This window comes from Palaemon carinicauda, chromosome 26 (genome assembly GCF_036898095.1).
Source record: "Palaemon carinicauda isolate YSFRI2023 chromosome 26, ASM3689809v2, whole genome shotgun sequence".
Classification (NCBI taxonomy): domain Eukaryota; kingdom Metazoa; phylum Arthropoda; class Malacostraca; order Decapoda; family Palaemonidae; genus Palaemon; species Palaemon carinicauda.
Genome location: NC_090750.1, coordinates 3048636 through 3066101, shown reverse-complemented (window position 1 = coordinate 3066101; position 17466 = coordinate 3048636). Strand labels below are relative to the sequence as shown.

General features: G+C 40.1%; 1 pseudogene; it reads right to left on the bottom strand.

Moving 5' to 3' along the window:
- The window catches only part of LOC137619453 (organic cation transporter protein-like), a 19462-nt pseudogene extending 5738 nt beyond the window's left edge, over window positions 1-13724 (bottom strand).
- Between the last annotated feature and the right edge of the window lie 3742 nt (window positions 13725-17466).

Genomic DNA, 17466 nt, shown 5'->3' with positions numbered 1-17466 from the left:
TCATTTAGCTATTTAGGCAATTACTCTTTTAAAGTTTTGATAATGTGCATAATTTTTTTTTCCCTTTTCTCTGTCGATCGTATAGTTAGAGTTTCGGTGATTTAGGTGACTGAGATCTCGAATAGCCTAGGTAACCTTACCTAGACGTTTTACTATACGTTCATACTTTCCCCGGTTACCCTCGTGTTTTGTTTTCATTCAGTGGAGACTGATACCTCTTATAATGTTATGAAACATTACACGTCTCTTCCGAGACTTAAGGGTAATCTCTTTCCCTCTGAGTGTAGCCTCAGGCTACAACCCTAATAGCCGTACCTTGAATTTTATTCAGACATGGCTAACTTAGGGTTTGTCCTGCATCTTCCCTTAACCGTTGGTTGTGGTATACCATCGGGTTTTGGGATTTAGTCAGAATCTCAGAGTATTTAGTCTTATGTCGGCGACCTGCGGGCAGGGCGAATGGGTTGTAGGATGCCATCATTCCCCTGCCGGCTAGGTGGCCGGCAATGGAGGTTAGCCCTCATTAGCTGCACTTGAAGTTATGGTAGGATACCTTCTTCTCCTTACGACTAAAAGACTAGTCCTATGCCACAGTACTCTGGGCTGAAGAGTAATTTTCTTTAGCCTAGGATACGTGGCACTGGAACTCTTTTTCTTCTTTGTTAAGAGGAGGTGGCAGTGCCGCCATCCCCTTAACTGTGTCGGCAATCTCTGGGTTGGAGAACTGAGTCTCTCCTGTTCCCTGGGATTCTGGCGATACCGAAACAGTTTCTTTTGACAATTTTTGCCAGTTCCTTTCACACTCGTTACAGGACCTTGTTCCCTACCCCGCTCTCCTCTTTTGATGGCTGAGCTATTGTCTTTCTTTAGGCTGGCATCTTGCAACCTTCCTTTGCTGGTAGGTTGCCGGAGCCAGCCAGACTCCCTCTCAAGCCATGTCTTTGGCTGACGGCAGAGCATACTGCCGCCAACCACATCATCTGTCGGCAATTGCCGGCCTAGCCGGCAACTGCAGGCGACCATGATGGCCGTGAGAGGGAAGTCCCTTCTGTTCCCAATGTTCTTCAATCCTCCCTTGGACTGCTGCTACAGGTCCTGTTGCCGGGGTACTGCCGGCCAGGCCGGAACAGATAGTGCTGACTAAGTTGGAAGCACGCCGACTGTACTGGTACTGCTGGACTTGCCGGCCGGCAGTGTATCGGCGGTACCTTGTCGGCAATAGTACTGTAGCTGCATGGAAGCCTGAATGGTACATTCTACCCTTCTATTAGAACCTTCTTTCTGGAAAAAGGCAGTCAAAATAGACTTTTACATCCTTAATTACTGTATACATTCACAGTAAGGAGTAGCCTTTTTTCCATGCTATCTCTCCCTCTCTCTCTCTAGCTAGCATGCCGGGTATGCCGGCAAGACCTAGCTATGCCGGCTACATGCCGGCTAAACTACTGTATATTTTATACAGGTAGCCAGTATATCTGCATTATAGAATATACTGCATATAGAAAACTACTATATAGTTTATACTAGTAGTTATTTCCAATATATTTTGGATATCCAACACAGGCATTTGCTGAGCCCAATCCTATATTGAATGAATATGATTTCTTCAATATCCTGATTAGAAATCAGTATGAGGATTACCCTACAATATTAAACACTTCAAGACAGGAGTAATACACTCCTAACCTTTAAAGGGTGCAGCCTTTTTCCTTGAGTCTCCCTGATCAGGAAACTCTATATTTTGATATAGTAGGAAGACTACAGCGAATAGGCTGAGTGGGATATACAAATATATGTCTTTATTTTCCTAGTCCAGCTGGCTTCATGCTAGATGGACCATACTGTCATATGCTACTATGAAGGTAGCATAATGACTAGACTACAATTCATGATGTACAGTAGCCAGTAAATTGCAATATAGACTTACTGCAATTAGAAAACTACAGCACCATGATACAATAGTATTTTCTGACATACCTTGGGTACCCTTGTACGAGCATTCTGCTGGTACCGTTCATATATTGAATGAATAGTTTTCTTCAATATTCTGATCGAAAATCAGTCATCCTGACCCCACAATATTAACATTATTTTGGGACAGTGATTTGATACTTCTCTACCCCTAGGGGTAAGAGTCCTTTTACTTGGAGTTACTCTATAGATAAATCTCCATGTAGTTAATACTGAGGGGAGGCAACAGCATTGGCTCACAGGGGTACACAAGTATGTATCTCCTACTATCCCTTTATAGCTTACTATCCTAAGCTACTCTATTGTAAAGGACATTTGCATTTTGATTGTCAAGGAGATAATCCATTGTATACTCATTTGGTTTTCCTTTCTTTACAGGAGGAACACCAGATACCTTGTGCTGCAGTCCTCTGCAAGGCCAAGAGTAAGTATTTTTACGGTCATAATACTTGCAGGTTTCATGCCCCCTGCAATATTATTTCCGGATCCCTACATTATTGGAACCCACAGGTTTGCAATATATGTCGGACATTAATGTCCGAAGGTTTTGAAAATCCCAAGTCTACGGAGATTAGGGATACAGCTCAATATAAATTACGCAACTGGGTGAGAGGCTTTCAAAAGATCTCTCCGGGACCTTTCCTACCTAATGATAGGATGCGTAAGCTACTATTTCCGGAAGCAAGTGATGAAACAGTAGTGCCTCAGGAGCCAACTACATCCCCTGACGGCCAGAAAACCTTTGGGATTAAGGGCAAGAAGTGCCCCAGGGTAGAAGAGGAAAATGTTGTGTCGAATTTCCTCTGCCTATGCCGGCTATAGAGCCATCGATGTCGACATCTTCGTCTTCTACCCCTCTATTGGATAATGTGGTACAATTACGTATCCAGCTGAAGAATCAAATAGAGAGCTTTCGTAAACAAAACGAAAAGCAGGAAATAAAACGCAAGATAGAGCCTCGTAAAGCTTCTCTTGTCACTTCCCAGAGGTCAGTCAAGCGACCCTTGAATCAAGACCTACCAACATGCTCCATAACCAATCCCTGGAGACTTGCGGAGCAGATGCCGATTTCAAATGGCAATCTCTACATCTCAGAGAAAATAGATGCTGTTCCTTTGGACAAAATTCAATTTTGGCCAAGCTTTGATGCTTCCCTAATTGTTGGGTTCGACTGAAGTACGAACCAAAGTCAAGAAAAGGAGCAGAACTAAAGGAGGTATTGATTCTCGACCATGATAAGGCACAGACTATCCTTTCAGGGAGTGTGAGAAAGGCGGGTTATTCAGAGTCGAAGGTATTCTCACTGAATAACAGACACCCTTCCTTTCGTGCTCCTACTTCACTCTCATTCCCCTTTATGGGAAGGCATTTACTTCTGTTGCCAAAGTGGTAGAGGCGGGTAAACCATGTCCCACACTCGATGAGTGCAAGCCTTTTTGTCACCAGCTTTTCCCGGACAGGAAAAGGATTGGAAGGAAGTCCCTTTGACATTTTCAGTAGGAAAATTAGACAAGGACATCGCAAATCAACAATTCAAGGTATGTCTCCCTAAATTATCTGAGTTGCTCTTGTGTAATGAACATGAGTCAAAGGAGAGACTTGCGACATCCCTTTCTCTACAAAACTACATAGTTGTGTTCAACCTACGAAAGTACCCCAGAGATGCTCATGGTCATAGCCAAAATGCATATGGCTAAGTTGGTGAAGGACCTTTACGCCTTTATGAAGGCCAGGAGAGCATGTAGAGAGTTTGTGTTCGCTGACACAACAGTGAAACACGAAACAAGGAAGCTATAATCTTCCAACATATGGGGTAAAGACCTCTTCCTACACGAGGTCATTAAGGAAATAATTAAGAACGCCACCATGGAGAACATAAGTCTTCTCCAAAAATGGGGCATTCCTTCAAAGAGAAAATCTTCTGTGGCTGTGGGTCCCCAACCTAAAAAGAAGAACGAAAATGCTGGAAATATCCGGGCTGCTCAACAACATCCCACTATTCCAGTGACCACAGTGCTACAGGCAGATGGTCAAAAGTCTAAGCCTACTGACTACTCGAAGCATAAAGAAGCTTCGGCTAGGGGGAACTTTTCCTAAGGATCGCAGGACGTTCGATCCTTAAGTCCAAAGCCTATTCAAGATGAGCCATTGATGGGAAACAGAAATGTCCCTACCATCATTTCCTTACCTCCTCCTACAGTTCAAAACCCTCCTGGAGAAGTATACCTAAGAGCTATAGAGCATACATTTGGTAAGAAAACTATAGCTCATCGAGTTCCAGGGAAGGCTGTTTTGTGTTCACGAGAAGGACTCAAGATATCAATGAGTCATTCTGAACTTGTCGCCACTCAACAAGTTCACAAAAAACAGCAAGTTCTGAATGTTAATCCTTCTGAACATATGGACCTTGTTCCAATTAGGGGTGTTCGTAGTCTTGTCAGACCTGAAAGGTGTCCTTCAGAACCTTCCAGTCAACCACCCCCCTTCCTCCTATCTAGAATTCATGTTACAGAGAGTAACATTCATCCTAGGAAAGATACGTGTCGGACTCACAGTCTTAAGTATCTTCAAAGGATTGACGAACTTAGTCATGTCAAAGTCAATCCTAGAAATAGTTAAGGTATTAATATACCTGATCAAGAGGCTGGAGTGGGCACCACCCGAAGTGTCCGGCCAATGTGCATTCAAAGAGATGACCCGGTTCCTGGGACATCACGGATGCAAGATAGGCTTACTCGACTTTCTCCAGCTCAGGGGTTTCGATGTTTAAAAAAACCATCGAAGCCCTCAGTCACATCAACTCTACTCTCCTTTGGATATATAAAAGGAGGTCGTGAGGTCTGTCAAGAGACTCAGGTATTCAGTCAGAATACCAAAACGCCAACAGGAAAAAGCGCTAAACTTTCCCCAGTTCGCTATAGTGACAGACCTGGTGCTAAGGGCACACCGGAAAGATGCGTTAAGAGCTTGGAGAAAACACGCATCAAACGCTTGAAAAGATAAAAAAAGACTGAGATTGGTCCCTCTTTAATCGCTTCTCTAACTGAAATTAGAGCACGAAACTCCCAAGACTCTGCTGGTCCTTTCATGGGTGGGGAAGCCCCCTCCACACAGATCAGGCTCCCTACGACTGATCTGGGACACCGAAGTGATAATAACACGTCACATTCGAATGTCTCATTCAGTCTTGGTGAAGTTACCCATCCCTCTCTTAAAGGGACGGCACCTACCAGCAGTTCATTTAAACTGATCCACGATGTGACGGTGGATACTCTATTTCGATACAAACCGATAGAGTTGGAATGGTCCATGGGCGCAGACATATTCACTCCCAGATGGGAACAAGTTCCGGAACTGAAATTTGACCTCTTCATCATGAGCGTCTTCAAGAAACTACTTCGCTATATAGCCCCATACAAGGATCCTCTAGTGGGGCTGATAGACTAGATGAGGCTGGTCCTAGCTCTGACCCTAGGTATATTTCCGAAGATTCTGAAATTAACTGTCTTCGTTTTATCACAGAAAACCGAAACCCTTCATTTCATGATTTTCTCGCTCTAGCGGTTAGAAAAAGGTTTGGGATCTCAAAAGGCAATATAGAATTCTTAGAATAATACAAGGCCAAGTCAACTAGAAGACAATATGAGTCTTCCTGGAAAAAGTGGGTTGCGTTTGTCAAAGCAAAAGGACCGAAAGAAATTTAAATAAACTTCTGTCTGTCCTTCTTTGTCCACCTTCATAGCCAAGGTCTGGTGGCTAATACGATAATTACGTGCAAGTCAGCCTTGAATAGGCCTCTCCTATATGCCTTTCAAGTGGATCTGGCGAATGAAATCTTTAATAAGATTCCAAAGGCATGTGCTAGGCTTAAGCCCGCGGTACCACCAAAGCCCATCTTTTGGGTCTTTGGACAAGGTCTTACATTAGGCCTCATCTGTGAACAATGAAGATTGTTCTGTTAAGGATCTAACCCAAAAGGTTATTTTTCTGTTCGTTATCGCCGTCGGGGCTAGAGTTAGTGAAATAGTGGCCCTATCCAGAGATGAGGGTCACATTCAGTTCACGGAAGTGGGAGAACTGAATCTATTTCCTGATCCATCCTTTCTCGCTAAAAACGAGCTACCCACTAAGAGGTGGGGTCCTGGAGAATCTGCCCTCTGAAGGCAGATGTCTCTCTATGTCCTGTAGAGTGTCTAAAGGTCTATCTTCGTAGAATTTCAGACTTCAGGGGGGGACAGCTCTTTAAAGGAGAAACTTCTGGATCAAATTTGTCCATAAAACAACAAAGGGCGAAGCTCACCTACTTTATTTAAAGAAAGGATCCGGACAGTACTCCCGCAGGTCTTGATCGAAGAAAGATTGCTTAATCACTGAACTTCTTTCAGTATATGGACTTTGAGCGCCTTCGTTCATACACTGGATGGAAATCATCCAGAGTGGTTTACAAACACTATGCAAAACAAGTGCATGAACTGAAACACTTCGTAGTGGCGGCAGGTAGTTTATCAAAACCTGCCCCCTAATTACTGTAGTAAACAGTTTTTGGTTTGGGACCTCACATGTCCTCGCACATGTAACGGATGAGAATCATCCAGAGTGTTCTACATACACTATGCTAGACAAATCCATGATCTGAAGCAATATGTGATGACACCAGGTAGAATATTTAACCTGCTGTCCAATTCTACGATGAACAGCTAATTGACTGGGACTGTCAATTAAAGGGAGAAGAGGTCACCCTTCTTAGGTGTGACTTCTTTTAATTAAGTGTTACCATGATAACACTGGCTCTGTTCAAAATCCCAGGTGTGGAATCATACAGATAGCACTAGTGCCGGTGTACGAAGTACACAGTGCAGATAGAAGTAACCAGTACAGGAATTATGAAGAGAATTTGTTTTATAATTTTCTTCAGTCTGAGAGTGGCGCTCATCATTTCTTCCTTCAAGAAGGAAATATAGTCTTTGTACTTGTTACAGGTATAATCCCATTGTCATACTACATTCGTTTAACTGAACATCTTTTAGTCATTTATTAGTAATAAACGTCTATTAGAATGTAGTGCGTCCACCTTCGCCAGACAATTGTATGTATACATGCCATAGTTCTTCAACTTACCAAAGTAAGTATCCCTCATATATTTGTATGCATCAAATAATAGATATAAGAGACACTGATCTTATTTTAGCAAATATACAAGTATGAGACTATTTGTATATTCATTGTGTACTTGTGTTTGGTCATACTATGTATGTTAACCTCAAGATCCCTTTTTTACTGTCTAGAATGACTCTTCCCTGTAGGAGACAGGAAGCACTAACATTGGTTATGATTAGTGATGGTGACGAATAATGGTAACGTCCCTTGTCTCATGTGGTCCCCATGACCATAGAAAAGGTTGCTATAAGGTTAAGGCACTGATTAAAAATCCACAGATTCACTAATGCTCTGGTATGCTTCCATCACGACGACATGGCTTGAGCCCAAAAAACGGATTTTGAGCGAAGCAAAAAATCTATTTTTGGGTGAGATGGCCATGTCGTCCTAATGGACCCACCCATCTCTTCTAAAAGAAAAGATCTTCACAGTATCCCTCCCGCGGTACTGTATCTGTAGCACCACGCCCAATGCTACAAGGAATGTCCGCCGTCGTGGGAATGGCACTGTTGTATTCCCAATCGTATTACTAGAGCGGGGAGAGCCTTTGGACGGCTCCCTTTTGCCACATCCGCCTCGAAGCTAAAACGCTGTTTGGGGTGCAGATTGCTATGGAGGCGTGTCAAGAATGCGTCCGCTGATATTATGCGATATCTTTTGGAGAAATTTTAAGGATATTCGCGCTACGAGTTAGAATTCTGGATGCCTAAAGGTAAAATTGTCTGGGAATATCACTGTAGTACATATATCCCTTAGGAAGCTACTTTAAGGAACTTCCATCAGGACGACATGGCCATCTCACCCAAAAATAGATTTTGAGTGAAGTATATATATATATATATATATATATATATATATATATATATATATATATATATATATATATATATATATATATATATATACATCATTAATTAAACATGTGGTCTTTCAAGTAAATGAAAAGACTCTGCTAATTATAGATTTCAATATTATTCTCCTTAATGCTCCAGAACTTGTTATCCCCTGTGTTTCCAAAGACCTCCAATCTGTCTGATTAAATTGAAAAGGGAATTTGTTCCCCTTTAGAAATGGATACAACACAGAGCGGTGATAGTGAAGACCAACTTCAAAAACTAGTGAAAGTACAACAGAGGTTATAGCTACAGGTCAAATATGTCCTGCAATTTAAGCTTCGTAGGAGGCACCAGCTACAAGTTCCTTTTACAGGATATCATCAGTGCCTCCAGAGAACAGAGAAGGCCAGTCACATCCCTTGAATTTCAGTTTCTAGGTAAAGTCCTGACCCATACTAGTTTTTCTTCTAAATACGTTTTGTAAGGATCACTATAATATGTTTTGTCAATGATGCGCATTTGCACTAACTCGCTTGAGGTGCCCTTTTAGCTTGGAAAAGTTTCCTACTAGCTGATTGGTTGGACAAGATAATTCTAACCTATTAGCTGGTAGGAAACTTTTCAAAATTTCCGAGCTAAAAGGGCACCCTTTGATTCACTGCATTAAAAGAATTGAGTAATGTTGCAGAAACTGCCTCATGCTCATGCTATACAGTTGAAGGTCTCATTTCTAAGGACGTTACATACCAACCAGTATACCTATATAAAAGCTATTGTCTCCATTTATATTACATACAATGGTACCCATAGAAAAACGTGGACGTTTCATAGAATTAATGATAGTAATAAGTGCATAAGAATAGGAGAAAAAGTGACGAATGCTTAAGAAAGGTTGACGATGCTTAAGTAAATACTACAAAGAGAGAGAGAGAGAGAGAGAGAGAGAGAGAGAGAGAGAGAGAGAGAGAGAGAGAGAGAGAGAGAGAGAGACGCTCACCCATCCTGTTTCACTGGTTCATGTCCATCCTTCGTGGGGCTGCGTCCTTCTAAGGCTTCGACGGTCTCCAACATTGGCCTTCCCTTGGTCTCGGGTAGGGGCACTAATAGGAAGCTGGCCACTATAGACGATATTCCGAAAATCACGGAAGGTACCCAGGGTAGAATGGGTCCCTGGAATACAGAAATGTATATGAGAGACTTTAGGATAAGGCTTGTGGAATTTTACGAAAAATATTGTTATTTGCCGTACAGAACTTCGTAAAATTAATAGAAATGCTTTAGATCACGTGTTTATAAGCACTGAGACTTTGTTTTACAGACAGCCTTGCCAATAGTCTATTCTTCTGGTTAACACAGCGTTACCTACTACAATGTACAGCTGTCAGACGTCTACTTAGCTTCTGGTAAAAGTGTACCAGGTTTAATGAAGCCAGCTGTACCAACCTGATCTAAAACTCTGTAAGCCTCACAAAGCTTCTTTCTGTAATTTATACCAATCAGAATGCACAGTTATTCTGCAGTTTTACGTGTTTCGGAAACCAATATCCAAACCTACCAGATAGTCTGTGATATAGGGAGGCACAGCACCCCCGACGCAGGTCATGGTGACACCAACGCCAATTCCCTGCATTCTGACTTCGGTTGGGAAGAGTTCGTTTAGGTACACAAAAAGGATCATGAAGGCCATGGAATTGCAGTTTGCCCAACATTGCGAGTGACATGATGAGCCAATTTATATCTGAAAATACAGAAGCTGATAAAACTGCGTAATATTTGCACATAACTGAGGCTACTTGTATAAATGACAAAAAGTCAATGAAGTTCTGGGTCGGATGAAGCTAGCTTGGGCATGGTGTATGAAATATGTGATGCATTCCAATTCCGATTAGAACCTGGCATCTTAGGCGAGGCTTCTGGTTGGCCTTGGACTCAAACACAGGCCAAGGAAACTGGGGTTCCAGTGACTTACCATCTTTGTGGCCCGGTGGAAAGTCACTGGAACCTCAGTTTCCTTAATCTGAGTTTGATTCCCTGGCCAACCAGAAACTATTATCATAAAGTTAATTCCACCTCGGGTACCTGATCTCGAGGCAGAGAGTATCCGATATTAAGAGGTATTTATGGTTTATATGAATATACACACACGTGTGTGTGTGTGTGTGTGTGTGTGGATGACACTCACCTTCTGGTATGAAGGCTAGAGCTAAAACCGCCACACCGCAAAAATTAAGGAAGAAAAACATAGGTTTTTTCTTCCCTAGCCAGTTGATGAGAGGGGCTGCCACTGTATAGCCAGGTATCTCCATGACCCCACAAAGAACGATGTAAAGAAATGGATCTGTGCTGTAGTTGTCTCCACTGTGGGTGAGACCTGCTTAGACGATGGACGAGGTGAACAAGACGGATGAAAGCAGGATAGTGATGGAACGCACCTTGGGAGTTCTGATGAAAAGAAAGATTGGGACTATTATAAAGGATAGTAATGGAACACACCTTGGGAGTTCTGACAAAAAATACAGAATATAACATCCAGAGTAGCAATGGACACACCCTGGGAATCCTGACATAGAAAAAGATGGGACCTAGCTTTCAAGATGGCAATGGAACAGATTTTGGGAGTTTGACAAAGAGTTAGATGAATTATAGTATTCGGGATAGTAATGGAACACACCTTGTGAATACTGACAAAATAAAAAGAACAAATAGAATATAACAGAAAGAATAGCAATAAAACACATATTGGGAGTTCTGACCAAGAGGGAGATGGAACCTAGTACTCAGGATTGTAGCCTTGGGAGTTCTGCCCAAAAAGATATATGGAACCTAGAATTGTGAAAGGCTTTCGTGATTGAAAGCAGCTTGGTGGGTAAAGTTTTCCTCCAAACAGATAAACAAAAATATAAATGAAAAATTATTAGATGCAAACGATTCTATAATAGGGATGGATTATACATTGGAAGTAGAATAGTTATGGTAGGCAACCATGGAGTTCTAGTATGAATGCTGGATAAACGAGTGAGGCAGGGGAATCTTTTTTCGAGAACTAGGATTTATGTGGTTGGATAGACAAAGTTTGCTGGCTAATATAAAATAGAAACGTCGAGAGCAATAATCCTGCAATACCCATTTCAAGCTTTCTAGTTCTGTATACAAAATAGTGTGCGATGTGCCAGTTAGGTGACAACTGAGAGGGGAGGTGAATGTAATTAAACTCTAGCAAACGGACATTAAGCCTAAATACTAGGACTTGCGAGGAAGAATGCCGCATAAAAATTCAAAGAAAACTAAAAATGAGCTATCACTTGAGTGGTTAGCTACTGCACTATAATGATTCAGTGGCTACTTTCCTTCTGGTAAGGGTAGAAGAGACTCTTTAGCTGTGGTAAGCAGCTCTTCTAGGAGAAGGACACTCCAAAATCAAACCATTGTTCTCTAGTCTTGGGTAGTGCCATAGCCTCTGTACCATGGTCTTCCACTGTCTTGGGCTAGAGTTCTCTTGTTTGAGGGTACACTTTGGCCCTATTTTCTTTCTTATTTCTCTTTCTCTTGCTTTTTTAAGTTTTTATAGTTTATATGTGAAAAATTTATTTTAATGTCGTTGCTGTTTTTACCATATTATAATTTGTTCATTATCTTGTAATCTATTTATTTCCCTATTTCCTTTCCTCTGAGCTATTTTCCCTGTTAGAACTCTTGGGCTTATAGCATCCTGCTTTTCCAACTAAGGTTGTAACTTAGTAGGTAATAATAATAATAATAATAATAATAATAATAATAATAATAATAATAATAATAATAATAATAATAATAATAATAATAATCAGTTTTATACCGGTTGGTCTATTAACAGTGTAAGGAAGATCTAGTAATAAAAACAAAGCAAAACCGTTGCAGTGTACGAACGTGTATGAAACACGCGCAGTACAAAGAAATCATTATGGAATAGATAGAAGGGTGTTCACAGGTTTTAAAGGTTTAAAGGCCCCTCATGAATGGCAGGGAAAAGGGACAGTGAAATTACCCTAGAGACTGACCATATATACATATGATTAGCGATCACGTCCCCTCCCCATCCAAGCTAGGAGAAAGGAGGGTCAGGCAATGGCTACTGATGACTCAGCAGATAGACCTATATGCTCTCCCAAATCCCCTATCCTTAGCTCACAAGGATGGTGAGGTTTCAGCGACCAAAGAAACTATCAGTATTGAGCCTGACTTGAACCCCAGTTTGGCGTCTACCAGTCTGGGACGTTACCACAATATTGTTCCAAATAAAACAAAAGAGAGCAAAAATATATATCCTAATTTTTTACTAAATAGTGAGGTTTCTCAAAAAAAAAATCCAAAGAAATTGCCATGAAATTTTTTTTCTTACCTCAACAATGTTGGGATGTAATCAGATAATTGCTTTTCTTCTTTCTTCTCCTTTTTCATAGTAACTTTTTGCTGAAAATGAATTAAACAAAGATTATTAATACAACTGACTTTAGTACTATAACCTCATTTATTACAGGTGTTAATGGTGTTGAAAATGCATGGGCATTTAAGTATAAAAACTTAGAAATACCACATTTCACTTACTTATCAAGTTAATAAAGAATAAAGTAGGCAAAGTTCAAATAAATATCTTTGAAATTATAGACACCTCTGACTTGACTACTTTGCTATATCATAGATGTCAGCACAAAATTTTAAAAAAGAATAAAATACTCTACGCCATTTACCACCACCAAAGGGTCCACAATCCATATATTCTAGGCCCTACAAGCAACTAACCTAACCTAGGGTAACAACAGCCAGGCATCACCTCCAACTGAATCTCCCTGAAGATCTTCCTAAGTCTTTCATCTGTTGGCAAGTGGGTGCCATTCCACCTGGCAGCTTTGCGTAAGACTGCAATGGCTTCATCTTCTCTACCTTTCAGTATTAACCACCGGGGTGATTCATCTACAAAGCTGTTGAAGGGGGGGTGGGATGTATATTCTCATACAAAATTTTAGTACATTACAAATGTTACAAATGAAGAAGTATTAACACTGTAATATACTCTTCATTTCTCTCTCCCTACACACACATTCTTATATATAAATGATGAGTTACGTACAGATGGGACTAACATATGATGAACCTACTTAATGAGGTTCTTAATGTGTGTATATATATATATATATATATATATATATATATATATATATATATATATATATATATATATATATATATATATATATATATATATATATATATATATATATATAGAACCTCATTAAGTAGGTTCATCATATGTTAGTCCCAACTGTACGTAACTCATCCTTAAATATTAATGAAATAAAAACATCCAAGTTACGTTGGTCCACCTCACCTTACGCCGGTCTCTAAGAAATACAGTAACACTTAAGTACTGTATGTAGAGTACTGTACTTCACAAGGATGTAAGTATCTGGCTCTAATAAAATAATAGCATGCTGTAATTACTTTTTAGTGTTCAATATATGTATCTTCTCTTTATGGGGCAAAAATCTTAGGTTGGGCCTTTTTGAACCCATTAACAACTTAAGGCGGACTAAATATATAAATGCAGCTGTGTCTAGTCCACTGCAAGACAAAGGTTCCAGACATATCAATTTATATCTGGGGTTTGGCCAGATTTCATCACCACACTGCCCAGTGCAGATTGTTGCTGTTGGGAGATTTTGGCCTGATCGCTATAGAAACCAACCTTTTATTGGTGGCCTTGACTAGTAGAGCTTTGCTGATCATGTTGATACTCAAACCCTCTCACCACGTTGAGGTATCCTCACTTGGAACTTGGAAAGGTATATATGCAGTGTATATATGTGAGTGTGTGTGTTAAAAAAAAAAAACATAGTTACTACAATTACAAATGAAAACCCATTCTTAAGAATAGGGGCAGAGCTGAAGCTAGCTGAAGCCAACGCCAGTTGCCCAGGACAGAAGCGACGGCGCCCCACGCCATCATGCCGAAGGCCCAGGGCAATGCGATCAGGATGCCGACCATGGATCTCCATTTCAACTCGCAGACTTCCATGGCTGAAGAGACAGAAATCGTTAACAGGATATGAATTTCTGTGGTTGATTCATTTAATTGCATGGCTTTGTGGCGAAATTAGATGGATCATTAGATTTTCAGGTGATACTTATTTGATTAATCTTGAAATTAAAGTAATGGACTAAAAAGTAGACATATAAGTTAATTGGATAATTAATTCAGTGACAAATCAAGTCGTTAACTATTCTCTTTTTGCACGTCACTTCTAGATGTACTAGCTAAAATGAAGTAAATACAATAGATAGCTAATCAAGAGTTAGATATATAAATGAGCTAGAAATCTGTTGATAACTAAAATTTTCAAGCACATCTTTTCCCAATGAAATCGTTATCATTTTCATACTGAATACCACTGCCATCATCTGGTCTTTAAAAGTGGGTGGGGTCAGGGGGTTGGAAGATCAACAGGAAAAAGACAGAGTATTTGAGATTGAAAAAAAACATAAACCACAGAATACAAGCAGGATGGAGGAATTGAAAAAAAGTGCATGGAGTACTATGCGACAGGAGAATAGGGGTTAAGTTAAAAGGTAAAGTATACAGGACAGTTATGAGACCGGCAATGATGTATTGAGCGGAGACGTGGGCAATAAAGAAGACAGAAGAGAAGAAGATGGATGTGGCAGAGATGAGAATGTTGAGATGGATGTGTGAGGTGACAAGAAGAGATAAGATAAGGAATGAGGTAATTAGGGGTACCACAGGAGTTAGAAAACTATAAGATAAGATCAAAGAAAGTAGACTGAGGTGGTATGGTCATGTCAGGAGAAGAAATGTACCATATATTGGGAGGAGAGTAATGGAAACGGAGGTACAGGGAACGAGAAGGAGAGGGAGACCAAAGCGAAGGTGGCTGGACTGTATCAAGGATGACCTTCGATCAAAGGGATTAACCGGTGATGAGGTGTGGGACAGAGGTAGATGGAGAAAGTTAACCAGAAACATCAATCCCACATAGAAGTGGGAAAAGATGTAGACAAAGAAGAAGATTTGTCCTTGTTTCCTTTCCTCATTTGGCTATTTTCCCTGTTGGGGTCCTGGGCTTATAGCTCCCTGCTTTTCCATCTAGGGTTGTAGCTTAGCAAGTAATAATAATAATAATAATAATAATAATAATAATAATAATAATAATAACAATAATAATAATAATAATAATACTGGTGAGCAAATCGATGATTTGATGTATTCAAATTAAAGGTAGATATATAATAAATGAAATAGTTTGTTACTACATGTTTAAAACACATGACGTAAAATGTCATTTTGGATGAAGATGCTAGCGGGAGATTTGCTGTAGTCATAAAAAAATCATAAACAGGATGCACTATGCAGCCTCGGCAATGTAACATTTTTCTGAAACGTCAACACCAATGCATCAGTGTGTGAAAGATTGTGTCGTCATCGGATGCAGGTGTCTTCCGAGAAAGAATGTAACAGTTTCCATATTGTGTTTAAATGTTACGACAACTAATCATACGATATCTGTGATATCGATAATTTAAGCAGTTCATATCTATACTTCACCTGAATTGATCATCCGACCAAACCAGCTCCACTCCTATGATGGAGATGTTTAACTCTGTTGTTTTTAGAGAATAAATACTTTTTAAAGCTAATAAGATGAACTTCGTTATCCAGACTTAACATCTTAAACAACACATACTCAATGTGTGCTTATAAAAATAGCACACTAATAGATATGGATGTAAGGATGATATTAAGTTATGAAAAGTAAAGCTTTCTTCTAATTATTAAAGGAACTGGTAACTCATGGATACAGCCATTCAATACCAGTCAATACAGGAACAATAAAAATTGCTAAACATATTTGCAAAAAAAAAAAAAAAAAATATAACAAAAGTAAGAAAAGTAAAATATGAAAAATGTAGCCAAAAAAAAATCCAGTAACTTACCGAGAGAATGGGCAACATTCTTAACAAAACATCCCTATAGGAATCGTAGTAAGAGAATGACTGTGAAGTTGTAAGAAAGCACGATGGAGAGACACAGGACAGAATGGGCTACCTGAGTCACCACAAGCATAGTTTTCCTGCCATACCTTGATGGGGAAAGTTGAGATGATAGCAAATGGCCAGGCGAGGAAAGTCTCTGGGTGCAGCCCAAAATCTTTACCAGCCTCGCCCACAAGCATTGTGATTGACCCCCACCTTCTCACAGCAGATTCATTTAGATATACTATACTATTATTATAAACCAACGCACTTTCCCCAATTTTCTGGAGTAGCCGACATCAAACAAATGAATGAAAGGGGACCCATCCTCTCTCCGCTCCTCCCAGTCTAACGAGGGATTTGGCTGATACTGCTAGGGTGCCACAGCCCACCCTCCACCGTTATCTACCACAAAATCAAGTTTCATATGCTGAATCCCCTACAGTTGCTACCTCACAGTCACCAAAGGCAACCGGAGGAAACAGCAGGGCCTACCGGAACTGTGTCACAATCACTCACCATTCATTCCTATTTCTAGCACACTCTCTTGCCTCTCTCACCTCTATCCTCCTATCATATAAATATGATAATGATAATAGTAAAACAGCTTGTAGGTAATAATGATACTTTAATAGGGTTATGATGGCCTACAGTATGTGGTAACGTCCTTGACAGATGAGGGCCAGACAGGGATTCAAGTCCGGCTCTAACTTGTTAACTCCTTTGGTCGCCACAACCTCACTCCCCTTGCGAGGTAAGGTTGCGGGGTTTGGGGAAGCCTACTAGTCTATCTGCGAGACATCAGCAGCCATTGCCTAGCCATCTTTGGCTCTAGCTTGGATGGAGACGGGCCTTGGGCATTTTTCTTATGTAGATATGGTCATTCTCTAGGCCATTAAGCTGCATGATAGGGCAATGTCACTGTCTCCTGCCTCTGTTATTCATGTGCGGTCTTTAAGCCTTTAAACTCACACTGCGGCGTGAACACCACATCCACGTACCGCTTGCCAGCACAGAGGAGCAATGGGATAATGTCTATTTGGGAGCGAAGCGTGCTACAGAGAAGCAGACCATTTGTTTGGTGGCCAATTGTGATACTGGACCTGCTATAGTATTACAATAGTTCCTAAATTTGTTTCACATACTGATACCAAAGTTTTTTATTCCATTTCAATTCTTTGTGTTGGAAGTAACCTAAAAAAAATAATCATAAATTATGTATTTAATATAACATGATTTTAGGTTCGAAATATATATGAACTAAAATATAATCGTGATTTGTGAACTTGAAACTTTGAACGTACTCTTTAAGTTCTCATTGGAAAAAAAATTATGAACTATATTTATAATCTTAAATATTTGGAAAAAAAATCTTTTTATCAAGTAAAATATTTGGCAGCCTCATCTGCTTTCCTAGCCAAGAATTTTATCCAGTTATTCATGTTTTTTCCTTTTGATCTCACAATCAGTATTGGAATAC